At 39.6% G+C, this 22,235-nt stretch overlaps 1 protein-coding gene across 6 annotated transcripts in view; it reads right to left on the bottom strand.

Moving 5' to 3' along the window:
* Positions 1–22,235, bottom strand: part of ERBB4 (erb-b2 receptor tyrosine kinase 4) — a 1,029,410-nt gene that overhangs the window by 627,082 nt on the left and 380,093 nt on the right. The window lies entirely within an intron of this gene.

Genomic DNA, 22,235 nt, shown 5'->3' with positions numbered 1-22,235 from the left:
AAAATGTATATTATATATAATGATCAGAGACACAGAAGCAAAGTGGGGAACAAAAGTTGTAGACAAAGGTACACCTAACTGCAATAAAAGTCCTGTTTTAATCTCTGTATTATGTCATAAAGGAAAATGTTGCAATTTGCCTTAATAGCAACAGCAGTGACAGGTAGCTACAAATATTCTCCACAGTAATCTCAGCAGTTTAATATGCGTGACCAAAGGAGACAATGTTGTGGTATTAACCAGACAATGGGCAAAAGGCTTTAAAAAGCAGAAAAGTAAGAAATATTACAAAGCAATGCATAAGAAAGAAGTAAGGGCAAAATCCTAGTTTCAGTGAACCCCATAGGAGATTTGCCATTGATCATAATATGTCTCTAAATCTAGAAGGGCTATTCATAGTTTTAACGATTTTATGACCAGAAGAGACCAAAGTATCATCTATTCTGGCTTCCTCTCTAACACAAGCCAGAGAATTTCATCCAGTTACTCCAATAACTTGTACTAGACTGTAGGAAGCTTTCCAGAAAGATATTCCAGTCTATAAAGTTTTTGTAGGAAGTGAAGAAGGAATAAACAAAGAAATTTCCCTTTTCTCTTCTCTATGATGATTATAATGAAATATATACACATATGTTAAGGATCAGGCAAACTGGAAAGACTTCAAAAACATTTTTTGAGGTGTAGTTCTATTCTGATAACTCACTGTAGAAATGGCATCAAATAGGACAGCTCATGTGTGCTTCTTTCAGTGGTTCCAAACAAAATCTGTTCATTTACAAGTAAAAAGATGTTTTTCCCCCCACCTAATTTAAACTCAGGCAGATTCTGAAAGTCAAGCTGGTTTCTTTCCAGATGCTACCTTCCTTAACAATGAAGATTGCACACTGAAAACATGGTTAAAGGAACATAGTGAGATTCGTTTTCTTTGAGATGGATTTTCTTTATGTTTCTGGTGAAGCACGCTTTAAATAATATATCATCTTTTAAAGATTTTTTTTTAAAGCAGGTAAGGAATTTTCCAGTTCATCTGCTAATGTTTAGAAAGGTCATTGAGCAAAGCAGGAGCAACACCAAATGTGCTCAAGCCCACCTTTTCTCCCCTTCCTCTCCCATTTCTTTACATAGGCCTGACTGCTGTCTCTTCTGCTTCCATTTTCCTGCTGCTGCTACCAGTGAATATCCTTTCTGGGCCATGGGGGAAGCACACTTTGATGCATGACCAAGGGAGTTAAGAATTCTGCAGGATAAATTACTCAAATTCAACCCTTAAAAACATATGGGGAGATCACGTTTGTGTTTTTGTGTATTCAGGGCTGGCACAACCCATTAGGCAACCTAAGCGGTCACCTAGGCCTCTAATATTTGGGGGGAGGCGACCGCAGTGGCCGGATCTTCAGCTGCCCTGGCTGTCAGCGGTATTTTGGGGGTGGGACCTTCCGCCGCCTCTGTTGGGGGAGGTATTTCGGGGGCACGGCCTTCCGCTACCTAGGGTGCCAAAAAAGCTGGCGGCACTCCTGTGTGTATTTACATATATATTGGTACAAATCAACAATGTAATCAATCAGTCCCTGTCTATGCTGTATTCTGATAATTCAGAGACCAAAAGAACATCTTAAAATTTAAATGAACTGTAAACATCAGATATTGCTGCATTCATCTCTCTTTGAAGTGTATAGCAAATCATCTACAAATGGTGGAAAAACAGGCAACTGCCTTGTGTTAATGTGTGTGGATAATTACAGGTGATGCTTAGGAAATGGGTTCACTTCAAAGTCCCCATGAGTGCCTTTATTGTTCGATTAAGGACTCCAAACTGTCAAAGAAGGCCTGGAATTGTATAAAAGACCTTTGGGTCCCAATCCTTTTTATCTCAGGTCTGTTTGAGATTTCATGCTGGGGAAGCCTACGCCATAAGGACAGAGATCCTAGTTCTGACTGGTCCACCCTGAATATAAACATTGGACTATAACCTGTGAACTAGTTCTGAAAGAACTCTTTGCATCTACAAAGCTCTCCATCTCTGCTCAAGATTTACTCATATCTGTATGTATGCTGAACTTTTAACCAATTCTCTCTCCCTTTTCTTTTTAAATACATTTTAATTTAGTTAATAAGAATTGTCTGCAAGCATGTATTTGGGTAAGGTCTGGAATATTCATTGACCTGGGAAGTAATATGTCTGATTCTTTGGGATTGGTAGAATCTTTTTCATATGATGAATAAGATTTTCATTAATCCTCATCACATTTGACTTGGGTATTGAGGTGGAGGCCTGAGGCTGAGTTACATTAAGGGAACTGTGTCATTGACTAGTGTGTAACCAGTGAGCTATAATAAAAGCTATTTTGTGCCGGCTTGGTAAATATAAGTATTGGAATATCCATCAGCTTTGGGGATTGCCTGCCCCACTCTTGGCAGTTCACCCTAATTGAGTGATCTCAACTGGCTCCCGTGGGATTCCGGTCACACATGCACTCCCAAAGCACTGTCATCTTTCCAGTTCGTGTGCCAGGAAGTTCTACTATCCACTAAATGGTGACGTTGATTATACACATTGGCCTTGTCTACACAGCAAACACTGTGCATGGGCTCACTTACCTGAGTGAGCTTGAACCCAGCTAGTGTGGGTGACAACAGCAGTGAAGACTGCACAGCCCAGGCTTCATTGTGGGTGGTATAAGCCCAGCACAGACCCTGGGTACATACTGGGCTCGCTAGCCTACTCTGAAGGCTACAGCACACTGTCTTCACTGCAGCTCTTACCCATGCTGGCTAGATTCAAGCTTTTGCTGTGCAGACATAGTAAAAGTGGATATCAAATGAACACAGTGACCAAACTGAAAAGAAGAAAAATATTTTTTTCTTTCATCTTTCAATTGTAGTAATCACAGGTGTTTCTTGTAACGATAGCAAGTACAACATGCTACACAGAGATGTGGTTTCGTGGGTGACTGTGTCCCTTTAACAATTCTGTTTATGATGCCAGAGCCAGACTCGAACCCACCTCACCCTCTCTTAATAGTGTTGGTGTTGCACAGCTAAACAGAAGTGAAAAAACAAACAAACAAACAAAAACCCTCTCCCCACCCAAACTTATTCTAGTCCAAAATGTTGGCAGATTGTGATTCTGAATACATACGGGGAACATATCTCATAAATTCAAACATGCCATTTTTACACAGTGAGTTTTCAGAGAGTGTATAACCATCCTTTAACATTCAGGCTGGCATTCTGTTCTACATTCAAAGACCAACTCTCAGCCACTGAAAGCAGAGTTCCCAGTGAGTTAAATTAAAAAACCCACACTTCAAGTGGCTACAAAATCAAATTAGAAGATATTTTCTAAAAGCACTTTTGTTTTGGGTCTCTCAGTCTGTCATAACTTGAATGTTACTTACATTTGGGGGTGAAATTATATTTAATTTCTTTCCTTATGCATTTCTTCTTTTCTGTCAACCATCTCCTTGTGGGCCATTCTGGCACATAAGCAAATTTAGCCAAGGTTTTGAAACATGAAACATATTAAATAAAATACCTGCCAAACCAAAATAGCTTTTTGGGAGCCGTTCCTAGCTTTAGGGTAAATCAATACAAACAAATCTCTGTATGACTAGAGCAGTGGTTTTCAATCAGTGGTCCGCAGACCCCTGGGGGTCCGCACACTATGTCTAAGGAGTCGGCAAAAGGTTGTTGTTATCATAGAACAATGATTTTCAAACTATGGTCCGTGGACTCCTGAGGATCTGCTGATTATGTCTAAGATTTCCAAAGGACTCTGCACCTCTATTCAAAATTTCTGTAGTCTACAAATGAAAAAAAGATTGAAAACCCCTGGATTAGAGGAAAAATCAATAAAATTGGCTGAAATACACACTTTTCAAATGTTTTGCTATTTTTAAACATCAGAAGGGGAGGGATAGTTCAGTGGTTTGAGCATTGGTCTGCTAAACCCAGGGTTGAGAGTTCAATCCTTGAGGGGGCCATTTAGGGATCTGGGGCAAAAATCTGTCTGAGGACTAGTCCTGCTTTGAGCAGGTGGTTGGACTAGATGACATCCTGAGATCCCTTCCAACCCTGATATTCTATGAATCTAAGAAGTAACAAGGCTTTTATGAGTATTATAAATGCATACTTGTCATATTCTGTCATTTATACCAAAGGTATTTTATATTTATATGAAAACAGGAAAAATTATCCTTTCTGATCTTCACTGAGAGTCTCTATTGGCTGTGGAGACATCTACTGTTGTGTCAGAATGGTTCAGCAAGCAATGGGTTAAAGCAGACAGTCAAAGATTTGTTACCAGCTTTCCCTCTAGAAAACTCCTTCTGGCTTATAAAGGCCAATTGGCTAGCAGGCACCTGAACAATAATTCCCAGCTATGGTCTGGTGCCCGTACACTGGTAGTCCACATGGAACTGTCTTCTCATGTAGTGTTGGCTCCCCTTGTTTTCAGCTGTTAAATTATATTAGAAGCTAAGAATACATTAAATACTTTCCTAATGTTGCTTCTCTGTGTATTCTGAAGTTACTAAATGAATTATTCATAAAGCTGGCTAATTTTAAAAACATCTCTTTTTAAAATTTAAAGTCAGTTCCTCTTGAAAGGATTTGAAATGGACCTGTTACTATCCCCCCAGACCCAATCTTTCAGCATTTTTTTCTTTTTTCAGTTTACCATTTGTTTGTTTGTTTGCTGAACCCAGTTTGACATTTTAAGTCAAAATTAAAACATTTGTGTTTTGAAATACTGTTTAGAAAATTCCCATGAGACCACTCTGTGGTCAAAAAAATTCTGAAGTGAATTTTTCTTGTAATTTTTTTTCAGGGGAAAGTTTTTTTTTTTCCAACCAAGCTCTTTCAGAATCTAAATAAATGCAAACACTGGGCCAAATTCTGAGCTGGTGTTAACTGGCATAGCTCCATGTCATGTCAACAGTGCTCTTCCAGTTCATACCAGTTGCAGATCTGACCCATTAGTTATGCAGTATGTATAGGTTTGATCCTACAATCAGGGTGCCGATCCTGCAAAGCATGAAAGTGCATAATTAAGTTTAAGAATCTGAGCAGTCCCAGTGACACTAAAATCAAGGCCAGAAGCTTTATTACATTGAAGATACTTTTGGACAGATAACCTACTGGATTAATAATTTCTGGTTGTTGACAGAAGCTAGCAAACAAAATTAATTCTTCTAGTCAAATGATCCTTAAAATCACATACAAAAAAAATGATTTGCCCCTTTAAAGCAATCTTATAAGAAAAGTATTTCAATCCTTTCATTTACAATTTAGAGAAAAATTACCTACAATCCTTTTATTATGTGAAATTGCTCCTGTGCATTAGCTTATATATGGGCATCTCCTCGCAATGGAGTACTTGTTCAATAGGTGACGGATCATATGTACCCAACAGCATGCTCTGCCCAATACCCCCAAATTCAGGAAACAGGAGAAGGTCACTGACGAACTTTAATGCTCCCTTGCATTAAATGGCACAGCTCAGCTGCTATAGCTCTATACAGTGAAACGTCAGAGTAGAAAGCCCAAATGCATAATCAGATACATACAGGAAATAGGGTACATAACTCGGAGGGTACAAATTGCCTCAGAACCATATTGAGAAGACTACAATCCACTGCATCAAAGTACATGACTTGACAGGAGTCTATAGGACAAATTAACTCAAAAAGTGGAACTGGAGTACATACTGGAGCAGTAAGGTTGCTGAGAGAAAGGATGCTCCAGTGGCTCACGTGCTAGCATGAGATCAGGAGACAAAGGGTTAATTCACTGATCGGCCAGAGACTTTCTGGATGAGGTTGAGCAAGTTTCTTAGCTCCTCGGTGCCTCAGATCCCATTTATAAAATGTGGGTTTTAAGGATAAATGCATTAAAAATTGTGAGCTGCTCAGATATTATGGTAATGGAAGCTGCATGAGCACCTAAGAGAACTAGATTAGATAGTGATTTAGAGAGAAAAAAGTGAAGGAGTAAGAGTTTTAAAATATTTTAGGATGGAAAGTTTCCCAGACACCCTTCCAGCATCTTCATTACCTCTTTTTCTCCCCAAGAAGAGATTCTCTAAAGGCTCCTTCATAGACTACATGCCACTAAATGCATATGCTATATATATACACATACCTGGGCAGCACAGGCATATGAGCGGTAAGGGTATTCCTTATATCCATTACTGGCCTGTATGTTTTATAATTTTAAGGCAATTTTTCAAATCAATACAAGTCAGTTTTTAAGTAGTGCTCCAAAAGGGAGCTGGAGTTCAAAAACAAATGTTACTCTCGGCAAAGAAAATAAATCCCATAAAAGGAAATCCCCCGTGTTACACCTTTTCACCGACATTCTCAGCAATGAAGTTCTCAAGGCATCTCTCCTCCCTACCCATGCAATGAGGCACTAAATGATAAGAAGTTCCTCCAGGAGTGAACTGTCTTCTCAATAATGACAAATCCCCTAATGAAAACCATCCTAAGAAGTTCTTCATGGGAAGATCTAAGGATGCAAGACTTCAGAGTGCCTCCACCCTCCCTTTGCTGGGACTTGAACTCCTAGATGAAGTAGAGGAATCTGATATGATTATTTTTTTTACTGGAAGATATAACTAGCAATGTAAAAAATGATCCCTGCAGTGACTGAAAATGCAGGTCCTATTTATAATAATAAAGGAGTTCTGGTTTATCCAGAACAATGTCTGAATCCCTGGGAGTCAGAGTCATTAGGGTTCTTTGTGCAATGCCTACTGTAAATTTCACAAAGCATGCTCATATAGCATGTCAGATGTCTTTTTTGGAGATACAAGAAAGAACCTCTTACTAGCCTTTCAAGATCGGAACAGAGGCCAAGGCCAAATGGAGAATAAGCTCTTTGGGAAAAGGAACACGGTGGCTTGTGACATATGACATGGAATCAAAAACAGGAGCACAAAAAAAAAAAGGTCAGGAAATGTATTTTAAACAGTTAGTTAAAATAGTACTATTTTAACTATGCATTTTTAACTGCGAGTTAAGTGAATTTAACAAGGTACTTAAGCATGCACCTAATTTTAGTGAGTAGCATACAGTCAAATTTAAATTTGAGCACATGCTTAAATAACTTGCTGAATTGGGTTCTGAGTTTGCATCTAACCCAGACTTTTATAGAATCTCTCCTATTTGTAGTTCTTATAACAAAAACAATACCTGGCACTTATCTACTGTCACTGCTTTCTAAATTAAATGCAATAATAATGCAAATATTTTAACAGATGCTGTTGCAATATATACTTCAGCACTTATGAACGTTAATACATTTATGCCAAAACATGTCAGCTTTCCCCTGCAATTCAAAAACTTTTTAATCTATATTTCATAAATATAATAGTGCCCCGTAAAGCACATCACTGTGTATTGTTAAACACATTTATACACATCATCAGAAATTGACTAGAAGCAATAAAATAAAGATCTCATATTAAGAGCAGTCCCAGTAGGAGCAGCTCCATTGGTTAAAAAATAATAATTCACATGCCCCTGATATTAGTTGGAGGAGAATTGCCATGTATGTATCATCACTAGATAGTTTCTCTCACTGTTGTACCTGCCTTAGTCATCTCTGTGAGTGAATATCCCAGCCTTAATTAGAAATTCACACACCACAGTTGTCACAAGGCTGGTAAGAAAAATGAGGCAGAGTGGTTTCTGTATGTGCAATATGCACAGGAAAATCTGTGATTTCCTTACATTTTCCAGTACAGACAGACAAGCAAAAAGACAGATTGATCGACAATCCATAAGTGAAGGATGTGCATGTAACGCACAGCTTTGAAAAATGAGTTTCTCTGCAGACAGGTTATCCACAAGCATATTGCAATTTCCTCACATTTGTTTTTATGATGGCAATAAGTCATGACAATGCACACCTATCATCAGGTTGAAGGCTAAGTGCTTCCCACTCCCTGAGAAGTCCAATATCCTATTAAGATACGTTGTGGTTTATCGCTATTCAAATATGGCTATGTCTCAGTTAGAAAATAAAATCAACTAAAGATAGTTTTGTGCAATGTCTCCTTTCACTATGAATAGCAGGTCCTAGTAAAAAGATACAAAAATAGGAGAAAGATTATAAATGCTATCTCTAACCCCTTCTTATTTTAATTTCTTTTATTTAAGATGTCCTGGACTATGCCTTGCTATCCTCCCGAAACCCTACTGCTCTTTCAGCAGTAGTTTATAGCCTAACAGCCACTTTCTTTTATATAAAAAGAAAATGTGGTCTATTACCCAGCTCCCAGTTTAGTTTTTACACTAGAAAATGGGCTATAAGTGGTTGACAGAGCCACAAATTGTTTCCAATAGGGCACCATGGAACTTCGGATTAAAGAATAGTTCAGAGCATCATCTTTTCCCCCTTACACATGCTCTCACCCCCTGCCCCAGTTACGTCTCCATCTCTCACATTCATTTTCTGTTCCTGCCCCACCACCATTTCTCCCCTCCTCACCTACTGACCATAATGAACGAAAGGATTGGTTTGGGGATTTTTTGGAAAGTTTAAATGAAGTACCAGTTGTGTACGTTTGGACTTAATATTCAGCACTGAAATCATGTGAAAGGGCCAGCCACCACTGTGACATCATCCAATAGAGCCAACCGTCCATTTGTGATGCATCTTTGGGCAGTCTGTCCCAAGCCAGACTCCAGTGCAATTTACTCAGTACGTATACTTTCAAATTTTTCAGTCTAGGGATTAGTCACAAATATTCAAAATTCAGGCTGTCTACACTTGTGATTGGGCAGCTAGGTCACAGAGTATAGTCTCTGTTCTCTGACCAGATGAGCATGCAAGCAATTATAGCACTTATATGCATGAATTTGGCTTACTCTTTCCACAGATACTCATGCATGCAACTTTGAAATTAAATTTCCCATTACCATTTTTTCCAGCAACACTAAATCATTCAAATGTTCACTCAAAACTAACAAGTAGCAAGTGTGAACATGATCGAACTGAATTCACTTAAACATTCCAACAAATGAGTTAATTATTTTACCCTGCGCTAGTGATGATCAATATATATTTAAATGAAGAAATCATTTTTGATCCAATATAACTAGTCTTCTACTAATTCTAGCTGTTTCTTTTTTAACCCTCCTAGCTCAACAATTGATCTTTTTTAATTTTTGTAATCAAACCTTCTAAGGGCTTGCCTTTTCACGGACCTATTCAGCCACTGTTATTCCTGAATAACTTCATGTGTGAATCCAAAAGTAGAATAATATTGTTCTGGAATAAGAATATCCATACATGGAGTTATTCAGAAGGAGCAGTTCCATGTATAGGTAAGCCCTAGGAGATTGAGTTTGACTTTTCTGGGGAGGGAGAGGGGAAATCTCATGACAAGGCACTGTCAACGATGCATAAAAATAATTTGTCTCTCTCTACATGAGGTTTTGCTTGAGTGCAGCACGACTTTCATTTGTTGATCGATTTGTCAATCAGGCCGTATACACACAAGACACTGCTTAAAACATCAGACTCATTGATTTCAGGAGACTGTTTATGAAAACAGAACTGCAAGTTCTCCTACTTTGGACAAGGCGAGCTAAACAATAAATACACAGTGCCTCTTTCTCACAGAGTTGCAATCTATTTGTATGCTACTCCTGGCAGTAATTTATTTACTTAATTAAATTTGCTTTTATAGACAAGACATTGTCAGGGGCTCTTGAAGGAATGGATAAAGTAATGTTTTATTAGCAATCTCAAGCCTTGGTGCCAAGTTTCTAAAACTCTCAGAAAAAATTACCAGTGGGTCCTTTAAGAAGCCACTAATTACTGGCAAATTTGGAGTACTTAACATTGCCTTCATTATATCCTCACCTCTTAACAATACCCTAGATTACCCCTTGCTGTAAAAGACACAGAAAGAAGGGGGAAACTCCCTCCTGGCCTTTTTTATTACTTTACACTCTCCTAGCATCTTCCAGCTAATCAACCATAAACCTGGTTTTTTCTGCAATTAAGAATGTTCTAATTAAGAACGGGTCTCACTGAATTAAAACTATTGTAGATCTCTCTTTTGAGAGGAAGCAAAACTAAGATGAATTCAGAAACCTTTTTTCCTCTCGTTTAAATCTAATGTTTTTGAAGGATGATTCAACTTAGAAGTATATTTCTAGCTAAAGAATGCTTAAAGTTTTATATGAGAGACAATTAGAAAGTGAGTTAGAAGTGGTGGACAACACCACAAATTGTTACTTAGAGGGCAGCTTGGAAATGTAGGGAACAGGACAATTGGCTCGGAATTTTCTCTACACACCCTAATACAAAGCTCAACTGACACAAGTGGGAATGCCTTCCTTAAGGCATTCTCTATATTACATATTGTTACCAAGTTTGAATACGGCTATATAGGAGTTTGAATCACAGTAATCTTCCAGGGTAACGGTCATGGTACAATTCCCCACTCTGAACCTTAGCGTCCAAAAGATGGGGTACCAGCATGAATTCCTCTAAGCTTAATTACCAGCTTAGCACGTGTAGCGCTACCACCAACCAGGAATTCCAGTGCCTGGTACACTCTGGTCCCCGCAAGACCTTGCCCAGGGAACCCCAAGACCCAGACCCTCTGGATCTTACCACGAGCAAAGTAAACCCTTTCCCTCACCGTTGCCTCTCCCAGGCTTCCCCTCCCTGGGTTACCCTGGAAGATCACTGTGATTCAAACTCCTTGAATCTTAAACAGAGAGGAAAATGCACCTACCGCCCATCCTTCTCTCTCCCCCTCCCAGACTCTCCCGGAGAGAGACAGTAATCCTAACATAGAAATAAATTAGCCTCTCTCTCCCCCTTCCCTCCTTTCTCCCCACCAATTCCCGGGTGAATCCAGACCCCGTCCCCTGGGGTCTCACACCAGAATTAAAAAACAATCAGGTTCTTAAACAAGAAACTTTTAATTAAAGAAAGAAAACAGTAAAAATTATCTTTGTAAATTTAAAATGGAATAGGAACAGGGTCTTTCAGCTATAGACACTGGGAATACCCTCCCAGGCTAAGTATACAAGTACAAATTAAAATCCTTTCAGCTAAATACACATTTGAACTCCTTCCAGCCAAATACACATTTGCAAATAAAGAAAACAAACATAAGCCGAACTCGCCTTATCACCTAGTACTTCCAATTTTGAATCTATAAGAACCTGTATCAGGGAGATTGGAGAGAAACCTGGTTGCACGTCCGGTCACTCTCAGAATCCAGAGAGAACAACAACCAAATTCTAACAGCATACACAAAAACTTCCCTCCCTCAAGATTTGAAAGTATCCTGTCCCCTGATTGGTCCTCTGATCAGGTGACAGCCAGGCTCACTGATCTTGTTAACCCTTTATAGGCAAAAGAAACATGAAGTACTCCTGTTCTATTAACTCTTAACTATCCGTTTATGACAGTAACCCAGGGAGGGGAAGCCTGGGAGAGGCAACGGTGAGGGAAAGGGTTTACTTTCCTTGTGTTAAGATCCAGAGGGTCTGGGTCTTGGGGGTCCTCGGGCAAGGTTTTGGGGGGACCAGAGTGTACCAGGCACTGGAATTCCTGGTTGGTGGCAGCACTACAAGTACTAAGCTGGTAATTGAGCTTAGAGGAATTCATGCTGGTACCCCATCTTTTGGACGCTAAGGTTCAGAGTGGGGAATTATACCATGACAATAGGATATACAGAATATAGGAAAACTCAAGAATTTGAGTGGTGTTAATGATTTTAATTCGATTACTAATTAAGGTACTACTCAGCATGAGTGAATGGATCAGAAACTGGCCGAATATCCATGAGGTACCGACGCATAAAAATGAAACTAAACCTTTGTCCAACTGAAAAAAAGAAATTTTACAATTTGTGGGGATTTGTTTTTTTTCTTTTTAGTCTGTTTGGTTGGGTGGGTGGCAGGGGGAAGAGTTAGGGTTTTTTGGGTAGGGTTAATGTCAATCATGACTGAAAGAATGAAAGACCTTGAATGAACTTTCTGAATTAACAGCCCAACATTGTTTCAGACACTTTGGCCATTGTTCATTGTTCCTCCTAAATCTTATTCCTGCAGCCCTTTCATCTGGGCTCTCTCCCTTGCAACAAGAGCTCATTAGAGGGAGTCTACTCAGTACCACAAAGGTGTCTCTGAACTGACAAAACAGTTTTCAAGGGTAAGTAATTTCTCAGTCCTAGAAGATTATCATGAAGAAGTGATAGGTATTTATAAATACTGAGAGTGACTGTATCTTAATCAAGAATGATTATCTGTGTGTGATTACTGTTTCCTGGGCTGATACGCAGACTTTGCATTATGTCCCGAAAATATCTGTTCTTTTTATGTTATAGCATATTTCAGAGGATGTGGTGAACATATGGGCATCAACCAAAATGATATCACATTAGTAACTAGATTTATAGTGCAGTATTTCAAGGATAATTGTTCATATTAGACCATGTCATCCTTTGTTGCTTGATGATTTTAAGTTATTTTTTTCCAGTATTAATTCTCATCTAGTTTCATCATACACATTTTGTCCTCTTCAATTACAACGTCATAGAGTGAAAACATGCTACAGGATGTAAACCATGCACACAGCACTAGAAAGTAGGTACAGACTCTGTGCCAGCAGCATTACTCCTCCCCAGGGCTGTGAGTAAATTGGTTTATCTTGCCCCCCTCCGCTTTTTTTTCCTTCTTCTGTTCTGTTTTGAGTTTAGGTAGTAGACCCTTAATTCTACCGTAGATACCAGACTTGACAAGCAATTAAAGCAAACAATTTCCACTCATCAAACTTTGCCAAATCAGTCATCAGCCATCTGCTCTATCATCTGCCTCTCCCTGAGGTCTTGCTGTGAATCTGGAACTGCTTGCTTAGATCAAGAGGGACAGTACAAGCCTCCAAGCTGGTGGGATGGCATGGGGATGAAGGTGACACCTGGTATGTAGACACTAACAGCAGTCTTCGCCCTTTTCCCTAGTTGCACGTTCACCATTCCACTGTTTAATGGAATAATCCTTTAAAAGACTATGATTCAACATACCCTCTCCTCCGTGATCAAAATGGCAAATTCCTAGCACAGAAACTGGATTCGAAAATAATTTAAAATGAAAGACTTCCTTTTAAGTACACATAAGTAAATATGTAACATTTGTGTACCTAACACATCATGGCTTAGATGGGATGTAACATTTTCTCATCATAAGCAGGAGACCAAAAAAAAAACAAAAAACCCCACACTTGTTCTCCTATAGAATCTCTCCAGCACTCCCAATTTAGTTCCAAATGCAATATGCAACCAAAATAATCAATTGGTAGAGTCTGGTTTATAGGTATTTATAGGTATTTTATGTTTATAGGTATTAGGTTTATAGGTATTTTGCCACCCCAAGCACGGCAGGCAGGCTGCCTTCGGCGGCTTGCCCGCAGGAGGTCCCAGGTCCCGCAGATTCGGCAGCAGCCTGCGGGAGGTCCACCGAAGCCGCGGGACCAGCGGACCCCGCAGGCATGCCACCGAAGGCAACCTGCCTGCCGCCCTCACGGCAACCAGCAGAGCGCCCCCCATGGCTTACCGCCCCAGGCAGGCGCTTGGCATGCTGATGCCTGGAGCCACCCCTGTTTATAGAGGCCCACAGACTGTCTCTCCATAAAATTGGTGATTCTCTTCCAGGTCCGGACTGAGGGCGTGATGTACTTAAAGATTTCCTCAATTCAGATTTTTTTAATACATTGTTCGAATTCCTTTCTTTTCAGTTAATATTTTCTAACCAAAGGAAAGATAACTCCACAGAATGTACCTTTAACTTGCTGACTGAAGAGCTGGAGAGTTACTCTTCATCATTATGTTTCCCATTATTCCTTGTCATTATATTTCCCAATATGATCAATAGCATTAGTCACACAAGATTAAACACCTATTCTCTTTTACCACCATGTTCTCCCCAAGTCAGGATATTGCAGGTATTTTTTTCCATGACCGAGGACTTCAGCTGAGAAATCTATAGAAGGATACAAAAGGTCATTCCCCAAGTGAAACTGATCTTCTACCACATTGTCATTTATGATTGATGCAGACAAAACACAAAGCCTAAAAACCTCCTCCTGGCTAATAAATCAGGTTTTTTTCCGCTTTCTAAATATTGGTGTGCACTCTGGAGCCTTATTTATGTTAACTAAAATCAACTGAAATATAGTATGTATTTGGGGGAGAAGCCCCTGGGGGCAGGGAGCATTGGAGCTGCCAAGTCCCCCATCCCCATCACTAAGTAGTAGGGAAGCACTCGGCCCCCACTGTTCCGTAGACATACAACTACATGGAAGAAAATTATACTATGGCTTTGACCCTGGGAGCCAAATAGAATGGGTAGAGAGATAAGTAGAAGGGAATAGGGTTGTGAGTTCACTATGATAGCTGCAGAAAATGGGGAACTAGGCCACAAGTATTAGGCAAATTTAAAAAGAAAAAGCCAAAGATTTTAATCTTATTTCCTCCCCGCATTTCTGGACCCAAGATTTCTCTTTGCGTATGTTAACCTAGTTTACACTTGCATGATCCTTGTGAGAAAGGCTTGTAAGTACATATAGTATTAGACCCATTTTACCTCTGTGTAGGTAAAAGCCTATATTTGTAAACCTGGATACCTACAGCTAGAACTCTAAATCTGTATTTAGGCACCCAAATGAAGGATGATCATCAACAACTCCTACTAAGGCTAGTGAGGGTCACTGGTGTCCAGTACTTATGAAAATCTGGCCACTTTTGTTCAGGTACTGAAATATGGATCTAGGGACCTCGCTTTCAGCACCCAAAGTTTGAAAATACTGTCCTAAGATTCCAGACTAGAACCTTGGTCACGAAACTTCCAGAAGTGTCCTTAATCGACTAGTCCAGAGCGCTTTACTAGTATAAACTAACCTCATCTGTGCTCTCACCCTTCATTTCATCAGAGTAAATTTTTGTCTCATACAGAACAGTCCTTTACAATTATAATTCCCAGGATTATCGGGTGGGAAGTCAGCTCTCCTTAGAGAGCACAAGCATGGTTACACCACATATACAGACACACCAACTGCCATTCTGGCTCTCTCTGCTCTGTGAGGTCACTACCAGCTCTAAGAAAAACCTGCCCAACAATGAGAAGGTTTTATGTTGCCTCTTCAGGGCACAAAGGCAGGCAGGCTTCTTGGGGGTAAGGGAAGAAAAGAGAAGACAAGCCACTAAATGAATAACTGCGTAACATGAAAAAGAAACACTTTTGTGGGTGTTTGCATGTGTGTTTTAAACCAAGAACTGATTCACTGAGAGAGACCCTTGTCAGATCTGGGGTGAAGTGGGTACCAAATCATTTCCTTTCCTTATGAATAATAGTTCTTAGTTTGAAAACATGAAGTATTCCTCCCTCCCTCCCCTTCTTTCTTTGTAAAGCTGACCCCCTCCTAGAGCGCCAAGTGGCCTACTTAACTTGCACAGAGCATTGCCTTGGCAATGTAGTAACAGAATTCCATAGCAACTCCAACAATGCTGAAACTCCTTGGGGATTCACACTTTATTTGTCTCTGGAACAGCCAGGGGGCTTTTTTGCAGAGGGCTTGCCTGAATTCTGCACACATTCACTCTACTTAAATGCATTTTAATGAACAGTGTACAAACATACCCATTTTGGGTGCACACAGGGAAGTCTATTCATCCAGTGCAGGCCCAATCCTGATCCCACTGAAATCAACGGGAGTTTCGCCATCAGTTTCAATGGGAACAGGAATTGAGTCCTTGCTGCAGTTTCCATACGCTTTCAGTATATTTAAAACGACACTGGTGACATGAAGCAGATGGGACAGTCTCAATATTTGGGGCTTTGTCTTGTATAGGCATCTATTACCCCCCACCTATTGTCTCTATTTTTCACACTTGCCGTGTGGTCACCCTAAACATGATAAAAGTTTCTTTTGGTCGTCTTTTTGCAACATTTTAGCATGTGCTTGTGCAAAAAATGCAGCTCAGATTGGGAGTGTTATCAGTGCTTTATTTCACAAGGCATATATTAATGTAATTGTGGGTAATTATTTACCATTTAAGTGCAGGGCAATTACTATTTAGGTACAGGGTAACTATATGGTTACTTGTGATGTAAAAAAAATTGAAATGTTTCCCTGAGACCTACAAAATACAATTATATAGAACAATGTGTGGAGTAAATGAGCAATTATCGTATAATCCACAGGTCACATAATTAAAAGGCTCAAATGTCTATGATATTTAATTACATCAAGCAAGAACTTTATTTAACAAGAAATTATATCCAAAATTCTAGCAACTTTGCCACACTAAAACTCGGCGAACTAAAGACAAACGTGGGAAATAAAGAAAAACAACTGTTCACCAGGGATCAAATAAATTGAGTGTTTAAGCACAGAATAGCCCCTTCAGGGCTGATAACCTATTCTCAACTGAGCAAGAGAGAAAACAAAATTAACTGACAGCAATGTTTCTCTCTAACTTCCTCAAACTGACTGTGCAACTCGGTAGAATATGCCTTTTTTTTTTTTTGCCAATATCCATAGATTTCCTAAGCTGAAATTAAACTACTGTAATTTATTTTCCACTGATGAACACACAGGCTTAAAAAAAAAAACAGGAAAAAACCTTGTCAAACAGACAAGAAAGTTTCCCATAATATAAGACAGCTGATTAAATAGTACTTAGACCTTTAAGTATTGCTGAGAACACAAGTGGTTGCACAGTTTAATACCAAAGGTAATTCTGACGACTGCATTGTAACTAGCAAGATAGGTTTGGGGTCTGATCCTGCAGTTCTTACAGAGATAAAGGACTGAGCACTATGACATCAGGACTACAGTTTGGGCACTGTGATAATGTGTGTAAAATAAGATTTTTTTTAATCTATCAAGTTTGAGAAAGAATGCAGACTTTTAATTGGCTGCTTTATTTTCTGAATATCCCCCCGTTATACTGAGCTATAAAAACATTATTAAAGTGCAGATTTCTACATTTTATAGGATGCAAAGCTTAACTATTCTGATCATTACAATGTATAGAATAAAAACCTAAAACGTGTTTTTTCTATATTATGTGTAGCCTAATTTTAAAGCTAACAAATGTTTTATTAGAGATAATCCCTCTTTTCTTATATTTTTTAACAGTTCAGCTATAAACAGTGATTCATACATTATCATCATGTAAAGGTGCACGTGGATATAATTACACGTACTAAATGCAAAATATCTACAGTAATTACAATTACATGTACAGAGAGTGGGTAGCAAAGAGTCCTGTGGCACCGTATAGACTAACAGACATTTCGGAACATGAGCTTTCGTGGGTGAATACCCACTTCATCGGATGCATGTAGCGGAAATTTCCGGGGGCAGGTATATATATATATATATATATATATATATATATGCAAGCAAGATATATATATGCAAGCAAGAAGCAGGCTAGAGATAACGAGGTTCGTTCAATCAGGGAGGATGAGGCCCTGTTCTAGCAGTTGAGGTGTGAAAGTCAAGGGAGGAGAAATTGGTTTTGTAGTTGGCAAGCCATTCACAGTCTTTGTTTAATCCTGAGCTGATGGTGTCAAATTTGCAGATGAACTGAAGCTCAGCAGTTTCTCTTTGAAGTCTGGTCCTGAAGTTTTTTTGCTGCAGAATGACTACCTTAAGATCTGCTATTGTGTGGCCAGGGAGGTTGAAGTGTTTTCCTACAGGTTTTTGTATATTGCCATTCCTAATATCTGATTTGTGTCCATTTATCCTTTTCTGCAGTGATTGTCCAGTTTGGCCGATGTACGTAGCAGAGGGGCATTGCTGGCATATGATGGCGTATATTACATTGGTGGACGTGCAGGTGAATGAACCGGTGAGCAGAAACAGCATTAGTTATGACTCCTCCAAGACTCCAATAATAGGACTGTTTTATCAATGGAGTAATATTTGTCCTGAAGCTTGTCTCTCTTCAAACAAAACTCCAAACACTTTGCTGGAAATTATATACTGTAGGTTGAGGAAAAAACAAAGACTGTGTGTGCACGCATGCACACGCATACGCCAAATATACTCAGAAGCTGTTTTTCAATCCCATAAAATTTTATTTTGTCTTGATCCCACTCCTTTAAACAAAGTAAAGGACTATTTTTTAAGCTATTGTTGTGAAATAAATGTCTTAAAAATCCAGTGTTTTGCCCTGTGCTCACACAGGAAAAGTTGGGATCTGATTCTCCACTTTGTTTGCTGAAAAACAAAAAAACTCCATTTTTTCAATGAAAACCCAATATTTTTTACAGGAAAAAACCGCCCATTTCTGGAACAGCTCTGCAGCACAGTTCCCTCATTCAGAGGCAGCATACCATGTATTGGACAATATGTCCCCTCCTCTGCAGTCAGCGCTCCGACAACACAGAGGGGAGTTCTGGGGACAGGCCAAAGACATGCCCAGTGGTTTATCTGGCTACACAGATCCACTTGTCAAATTGTCCCATTACAAGCACAGGATTGTAAGTGGTAGAGTACCAAAAGTTATAACAGCTGCATAATGGCTCTACTGCCAGTGGGAAAGGATTAAGTCTTGTAAATGGACACACACTCCCCCAGTTACTTTCTAGGACTCTGCCTTGATATTTAATAATATTTCTATAAATGCCACCATAGGAGAAGTCAACATTTAATAACAAAATAAATAACTGTGGATCAATAGCTTTTTTAGCTGAAATTTGTTACAAGGACTGAATGCATCTTAGGTGCTGTATGTCTACAGGTTCTTTACTAATCTCCTTTGTAAAGCACTTTGAAATGTGCTGAGGAAAAGAACTATGTAAGAGTGTATTATCCTCATGATTAAGACAAGTAAAAAGACAAGGTTCTGGCACTGATGAATTTACAAGTCTCATTTTAAACTTCAAATTACAAGTGAAAGTAACAAACAATTAGATGGAGAGAGGGAGAAAGGATGCTGGGTTATAAGAATCTAATGCATCGTTACTGCCTAGAAATTAATAGTGGTTTTTCATTCATTTAAAATTAAATCAAGAAAACATAAAAAAGTAAAGGCCAAACTTCAATTACCTGCCTACACGGGACATGGTGTACCACTTTCAGTCCACTTCGTCCCAATATTGGTGCCACATATTGCCCTGGTTGTACACTTACCTTGAAGGTCTAGTTAATCTAATCTGAAGAATGTGCGAGCATGTGAGGAGGTGAGGGAGGTGCACACAGGGTACGGCATGTGATCCATTTAAAGAACTACTCTATTAACACAAGGCTTGTGACTGGGTTTAAACATTCCTGCATATTCCAGTAATGCAGAAGCATGAGAGATCCAGTTGTCGGTGAGTGGCACTCAGTGTGAATTTACCCATTGCAAAATGTCCTTGAAGCTGCCTGTCTGTTACTGGTAAATAGCAGTGAAGGTCAGTGAATCTAATTTGACAATAATGAGCCTGCTCAGCATTGCATTCTAATAGGGTGCCCCCTGCCTTTAAAAAGAAAGAAGGAAAATATATCAGGCAATAAGGAAAACTACTCAATGACACCACAGAAATCCCATGAGGCACGGTCTCAAGGAACAGGGCTCTCTTGTTTTCCCTTCCTAATAACAAAGACGATAGAGGTTACAAATGCATTCACTATTTATTACAACAAAAACATGGAGACTGATTGGAATAGCTTAATTAATAACAATTACCCAGAGCAGAATTGCTATTCAGGCTACAGTTCTGAGCATGAAGGAGACACTTGACCCTTTTGCTTCTGTGCAGGGACGGAAGAAATTCCAGGCTAAGTTAATGGAAACTGAGCGGATGAGTGACACAGTGATTCAAATGTACTGTAAACGAACTGAAATGATTCCAATGTCAGAGGAATGCAATGCCCTGCTTTTAGGATTATTAGCCCTGGCTATGTTTTTACAATATTTGGTCAAACACCTCAAAGACATGTCACTGAGAAATTTCATATTTCAGGGAAGAAGGTTATTCTTTTTTTAAAAAAACAAAGGGGAAATAAAAAGGCTGGAACTGTGCTCAGGGGGATAATATGTCAGTATATCAAACCTTTGCTGCAAAGCCGCAGCTTCACGTTCTAAGCATTGATGGTTGTCAATGTGATATTCTGATTGTCAGATGGTGATTCTGGGTCTAGCCTGCTCTGTCACTTTCTCTCTGAGTCAATGGTGCGAGGGGAGAACGGTGAAGGACAGTTTATGAAATTCCAATTGTCTAAAGCACTAGAAACCCTTGTCAGTCACAACTGGTTTACTGGCTGAGCTTACCAGCAGGGGGGCTGCATTTGATCGCCTCTGCCATAATTAGTGTCACTGCAGTCAAATGCAATTTATATTTAAACATACATGGAGGATATGAAGATAATCCCAGCAATCACCACCAAACAACATTAAAAAAAACGTGGACTTCAAAGCCTGCTGGAAAATAATCATTTCTTCGTTTTAGATCTGTCCACAATCTTCTAATGGAGGCTATTTCCTGACCCAAATGAGAACAGCAATATTCAAAGTGCCACTGTGTCAGCTGGACCTATTCTGACTCTGTCATAATGAACAAAGCCTTATGGCTAGATTTTAAAATAAGAAAATTGGTGTGCCAATATGTATGCAATTGCCCACTTATTGTGCGCACAAAACTACCGTTTTACGTGTAAGTTGAGTTGTTCTGCATGCAAGTGGAAAGTTCAATGCATTTTTGAAAGCTGTCATGGAAACTGCACACAAATTAGCTGGGTAAATGGAGACCCAGCTTTAAAATAAAGTGATTAAGAGTTTGGGTTTGGTTTGGATTGACACCAACAAGTTTGGAATGTTTCTCCAACCCACTTTGTCCTCTTGGGTTTGTAAAACTGGACTATGAATATCTCGCAAAACAGGGACTTCATAAGATTTTCAGCATCGCCAATTCCAAGCATTCAAAAATCGTGAGTCAGGCTCCAAAGAATCATACGGACTAGCTTAAAACTCATGAGACTTCTAAAGAAAATAAACTGAGCTCTTTTTTCTTTGCTTTCTGATTTTAGCCTTTAGAGTTCACTCACTCCACATTATCAAGCTTTTCTCCTCCAACACCAGGGCTAGAAACTAGTTTGTGTTCTTTAAATGACAGCCGAGATTCTCATGTAATCACATGAGTCTGGGACCTCACGATATCATTGCAAGAGTTGGCAATACTGAAATATTCAGAGCGATGCACAAATAAAAAGAAAATAATGGATCTGTGTGGTGGTGGACAGAGTTTTCATTCATATCTGCCCACGCCTAGGATGAGTATTCAGAAGGGTGGGCACATGGTCTCCTCCTCCTGATAAATGGGATAAACTTAGAGCACAGTAAGAGTTTGAACTCCTTGAGTGCAAAAGGAAGGAAACCTCATGGGGAGAAGAGTCAGTGACTGTACAGAGCTACATCCCATGAAGAGGGCAAATCCATGGGAAACAGAGATGTAGTTCTCATGAATCTGGGCTAGCTCCCGAAAACACCTACCCTTCCAACCAACTGGAGGACAAGATGGAAGACATGGGGGTTGGACTAGATGATCCTGAGGTCCCTTCCAACCCTGATATTCTATGGTTCTATGAACTGCTTGGATCCCTTTCTCACCTGAATGGAATATAGCTTCCCATCTCCTGCCAGCCCTCCCTACCCTGCAAGGCATTGAGAAGGCTTGGAGGGACTTTACTGATGATTCCAGCGTCCAGCTGAAGACCCACAGCACCAGTGTCAGTAATTTGGGACTAAGGGCTTGTTTACACAATGTGCAGCAATGAACACCACCTGAGTGTAAACTGCAGAGCACTCTAAAATGTTACACTCTGACTGTCCTGCTGCCATGCTCTAAAGGGACCAAGTATGAATCAATGTAGTCCCATTTGAAATAGTATTGCATTAATTCACACTAAGAACCTTTTTGAGCATGTCAGCAGGGTCTACGCAGGGCATTTAGAGCACAAGCAGTCAGGTGCAGAAGCTAGGAGACATTTTTGGGTGACTTTTCTAGTTGCATCAGAACTTAGTTAAAATACAGCATTTCTGTCTCACTAAGAAAGACAGAAGTGGCATCTTGTAAACTGGGCAGATGCTCTTAAGCACATGGGATAAGATCAGTTAATCAGGAACAAAAGAGAATTATTTTTACCACAAACAAATTAGTCCTTACTCATTGCTGCTCAGGAAGCAGGTATCTTTCAGCAGGCTAACATAT

Source organism: Gopherus evgoodei, chromosome 11, assembly GCF_007399415.2.
Source record: "Gopherus evgoodei ecotype Sinaloan lineage chromosome 11, rGopEvg1_v1.p, whole genome shotgun sequence".
In the NCBI taxonomy this organism is placed as follows: Eukaryota; Metazoa; Chordata; order Testudines; family Testudinidae; genus Gopherus; species Gopherus evgoodei.
This window is presented reverse-complemented; position numbering and strand designations above follow the sequence as displayed.